Source organism: Orycteropus afer, unplaced genomic scaffold, assembly GCF_000298275.1.
Source record: "Orycteropus afer afer isolate SDZICR_OR568_19922 unplaced genomic scaffold, OryAfe1.0 scaffold00043, whole genome shotgun sequence".
NCBI lineage: Eukaryota > Metazoa > Chordata > Mammalia > Tubulidentata > Orycteropodidae > Orycteropus > Orycteropus afer.
The window spans coordinates 4425830-4430979 of NW_006921630.1; the positions used below are offsets into that span (position 1 = coordinate 4425830).

Consider the following 5150-nt stretch of genomic DNA (forward strand, 5'->3'; position numbering starts at 1 on the left):
AACCCACTGCCATTGAGTCAGTTCCAACTCCTAGTGATCCTGTAGAACAGAGTACAACTGCACCATAGCAGACTGCTTCATCTTTTCCAGTGGAACAGCAGGTGGGTTTGAACTGCTAAGCTGTTGGTTAGCAGCCCACTTAACTACTGCACCACCAGGGCTCCTTTTTGAATTATTAATGCTTAACAATAATTTTATAAGGTATAGATATCATTACTATCTGTATTTTATAGGTAAAGAAACTTAGGCCAGGGAAATGAAATTACATGTTACAAAGATGCATTATTTTTAAAGTTCAAAGAAAGCACTATAAATTACATTAATATTTTGGGGAATCTGTATTTAGATTAAAATTTTTAGTTTATTCTTTCAGTCTTTCTTAAAACTCTATAGGATTACAATTTAATAATTATTTACTGACAAAAATTGAAAACTGGGCTTATTTCTAGATGACTTTTTTTGAGAAGTGTCATGGCAATTTTAGTGGACTCATTCTTTTCTTACTTAGTTACCTTTCACAGACATTAAAATGAAAAAACTGAAAGCTTTTTAGGGTATAGTAATAATTTAAGGAGCCATAGTGGCATTGTGGTTAAGCACTTGGCTAACATGAGAGGTTAGTGATTAGAATTCATCAGCAGCTTCATGGGAGAAAAAGACATGGTGATCTGCTCCCATTAATATTTCAGTCTTGGAAACTCTATGAGACAGTCCTACTCTGTCCTGTAGGGTCACTATGAGTTGGAATTGACTTGATAGCTGCAAAAGGAACAGGGAGGTCACATCTTCTGACCTCCTCTAACCCCACAAGAGGAATACAGAATCACCATCAGTAGCCCAAGGCCTATTCCTGTGAGGCCAAACATGCTGCCTCCCTCCAGCCCTTTCACCTGCCTTGACACCAACCATTCCTCCCATAGCACCCACCAGCTCTCTGCTGGGTTCGATAATTTGCTGCAGTAGCCACACAGAGCTCACAGAGTATGGCTTTTATTAAGGAAGCAACAGGCTACAGTTCAAGTTCAGGAACATGCTTAGTCTCTCTCAGCCCACTGTCTCTCAGCTGACAGTCTCACTCAGTCTCTCCAACAGTGCGTGTCTCTTGGTGTCTCCCTCAGCAGTGTGTGTCTCATGAGTGTGTTTCTCTCAACAGCACCTCTTTCTCACCCAGCAGTCAGAGAGACTCCTGTCTCTTGGAGGGCTCCTTTTGAGCCTGGCAGAGTGGCCAAACTAACCAATCCCAACATCAGAATTCAGTACACCTGAGAGAGAGAGAGAGAGAGAGAGAGAGAGAACTTCCCAGAAGATTGCTTCCTACTCCTCTCAACAGAAATGCCCCAGGTGGATAACTTTAACAGTTAATCAGGAGCTACTCATTTGCTCGTGGCAAGTTCCACTACGGAGTTTACAAAGACGGCTAGAAAAGCCACACTGTGTAATCTAGTACACTGTATTGGCACATGGGAGCTCTGGTGGCATAGTGCCTAAGGCATTTGACTGCTAACCAGAAGGCTGGTGGTTCAAATCCACCAGCCACTCCTCAGATAGAAGGTTGGACAATCTACTTCCATAGTGATACCACTTCAGAAACCCAAGGAGGGGTCTCTGTGAGTCAGATTGTCAGCAGTGAGTTTGTTTTTTTTTTTTTTTTTTGGTAATGGCACATAGCAGCACACAGTCTTGCTATTAAGATTGAATATATGTCATATTACATTAGTAAAACCAGTTGCCATCAAGTCAACTCTGACTCATGATGACCCATGTGTGTCAGAGTAGAACTGTGCTACGTAAGATTTTCAATGGCTGATTATTCAGGAAATAGATCACCAGGCTTTTCCTCTAAGGCCCTTCTGGGGGAACTCAAACTTTCAACTTTTCTGTTAGCAACTGAATTACATTGACTATTTGTACCATGTGGAGACTCCATTACTTAGTTCTATAAGTAAATATAAAACATTTTAATAATTACAGAACTTTGTAGTTGTGTTCTATTATTCCTATTGCCATCAAGTCAGTTCCAACTCATAGCAAACCCTGTAAGACAGAGTAGAACTGCCCCATAGAATTTCCAAGGTTATAATCTTTATGGGAGCAGGTGCCACATCCTTCTCCCGTGGAGCAGCTGGTGGGTTTGAACCACTAACCCTTTGGTTAGCAGGCAAGTGCTTAATGACTATAATTTAATGACAATGGATTTATTATATTATTACCAGCAGCAGTCCTAAGAAATATAATACTAGAAGAATTAGGATTCTCATATCATGGTTCTTTGAGACAAGTGGACATTAGACTAAAAATTTGATCTTTGTTCTCTACCAGGTTTGGATTATGAGGATGAGTGTATTCTTAAGTAGCCACTTAATCTCAAAGTAATGTCTAATTTTAGGATCATCTAAAATCTCAAGTTTGAAAAGTCTATTTCAGAGAGACCAAGTACCCAAGATATTGATTGCCTCCTATTAAGTACAGAACTAAAACCAAAAAATCAAACCCACTGCTATCAAGTCAATTCTGACTCATAGTGCCCCCCCCCCATTGGGTTTCCAAGGTGGTAAATCTTTATGGAAGTAGATTGCCCTGTCTTCCTTCTGTGGAGTGGCTGGTGGGTTTGAATTACCAACCTTCTGGTTAGCAGTCAAATGCCTTAGGCACTGTGCCACTGCAGAGTAGAGGCTAAATCCTCTTTAGGATAAACTGCATTGTATTTATTTAAAACAACTGAACATAAAGAATCCTTCTATAAACCACTATAAAGTTACAGTTTAATCTTACTGAAGGTACGGCAACCACGTATGTATTTGTAGGTGACCTGCAGAATAACTGGCTGTTGGACCTGCCATACGAGTAATCTAATCTAATCTGTCACAATATTCTCAGGCTGAAATTCTTAGTGTAGCTATTCTTCCCTTAATTTTTCTTTTTATTTCTTTATGGTCCAAAGTCTTAACTACCTGCCATAATAGCTGACATAACTCTGTTAGCTTTGCAATGGTGGAAAATCATGGATCCATGTAATTTTATGCCTGAAAACTTGGGTTTTAATGTATTTTTCACCCAGTCTATGCAAGGCACAGGAGCTCTGGTAGCATAGTGCCTAAGGCATTTGACTGCTAACCAGAAGGCTGGTGGTTCAAACCCACCAGCCACTCCTCGGAAGGAAAACTAGGCAATCTACTTCCGTAGTGATACTGCCTCGGCAACCCAAGGAGGGGTCTATGAGTCAGGGCTGACTCGACGGCACACAGCAACAACATGCAAGGCATCATGCTAGATAATGCAGAAGATGTATAGATGTATAGCAGTAATAATGACAGCCAAAGTCTACTGGTGCTTACTAGTGTCAGTCATTATTTTAAATATTTTACAAGTATCACCTCATTTGATCTTCACAGTAACCATATGAGCTAGGTACTGTTAGTATCCCCATTTAGTAGATAAGGAAACTGAGGTAAGAATATAAAAATTGCCCTACTAACACAGCTAGTAAGTGGTAGAACTGACCCACAACACTAAGCAGTTTTGACTTTAGCACCTGTACTCAACCATCATAAAATTACTACCTCTTATTCCTTGCTCTTACGGAACTTATTTGCAAAAGTCATTCTTAAGCTCTCCAGGAAGCCCAAAAAAGAATCAAATACAGGTCTCTGGAGAAGAGCAGAATGTCACTAGACCCCTAGTGGCAAGGAAGTTTAGCATTCAGCTGAATTTGTAGTTTGATTTTCATATTATTCTAGTTTTAATAATATTTCGCTTTGGAAAATTCTGCAGGATGTGCCTTTCATAGAATTTTAGATGTTTAGGTGAAATGCAGTAGTTCTGTCAGTAAGTGGAGTGCCCTGGGTAGAATTTTACTCAAATAAGATTTGATGTAACATTTGGATACTAAATTCTTCCCAGAAATTAGAAATAGCCTATTTTTTCCTCCTGGTGTGGTCAGAGGAGAGAGAGTTTGAGCCATTGTAAAATGATTGCAGAGTGGCTGGTAGGTTTGAACCATCAGTCTTCTGGTTAGCAGTCAAATGCCTTAGGCACTGCACCACCGGAGCTAAATATATATGTGTGTGTATGTATATATACATATGCCATGGTGGTGTAGTGGTTAAAGTGCTTGGCTGCTAAACAAAAGTTGTTCAGTTCAAACCCACCAGCTGTTCCATGGGAGAAAGATGTGTCTAGTTCCATAAAGGTTTACAGCCTTGGAAAACCTATGCGGCTGTTCCACTCTGTCCTATGGAGTCACTATGAGTTGGAATTGACTTGATGCAGTGGGTTGGTTTGGTTTTATTAATAAATAACTTTAGAATTAAAAGTCAAATCTTTGAAGTCTTGGGCTTTCCAAATATTCTGAACTATTACAATACTAGTATTTTGCTGATTTTGTAACTAACATAAAATGCTTTTCAGGAGATTTTGGACATCAGCAAATACTGTGAAGATAATACTGAGAAAAACATTTGTGTATTTCTGTTTTCATAAATTAACCATTTGAATATTGAATGCATTATTTGTACATTTTTTGTTTGTTTTTGAAAGTGGTATTCTTAATATGTGGGTCACTTAGCTCTTGAGAAAATCAGCGTAGGATATATTGCCAAAAAAATCAGATTTCATTATTTTATGTAAAAGGCACAAATTCAGTTTGAAATAACTTTTTTTTTATTCAATGCAAAAACTTATTTTCTATTGGCAAAACTAGAGTTTTCGCTCCAATTTCCTGTCTATATTTTTATAAATAAAATGTGCTGCTTGGTTGAAATCTTAAAATTATTTTTCCATTGGAAATTCAAGCAGTCTTAGAAAGTTTTTAAATAAATTGTTAAGTATCTAGAACATGTACTCAATTTTGATTTCAAATAAAGCTATTAATTTGTTTTACATTGTGGCAAATATTTACATTTTAGAAACAAACTTTGTCTGTATTTAGTAGATATATTTTTAAAATAACCAGGACATGGATACAGATACACGTTTGCAATATGTTGGAGGAAGATGAAGTGACATTCATAGATCCCTTTTTATAGTTACAGTAAAACTCATTTTAAAAACTGTATTTGTAGAAATAAATTCTGTAAAACAATATACATGTAACATTTACATTTTTAATAACTGGAAAATACAGAGTTCTGTGTCTTGGAGACTGTTTCTTT

General features: G+C 37.8%; 1 protein-coding gene across 1 annotated transcript in view; it reads left to right on the plus strand.

Annotated features, from left to right (window-relative positions):
- The window catches only part of RALGPS2 (Ral GEF with PH domain and SH3 binding motif 2), a 156626-nt gene that overhangs the window by 71882 nt on the left and 79594 nt on the right, over positions 1-5150 (plus strand). The window lies entirely within an intron of this gene.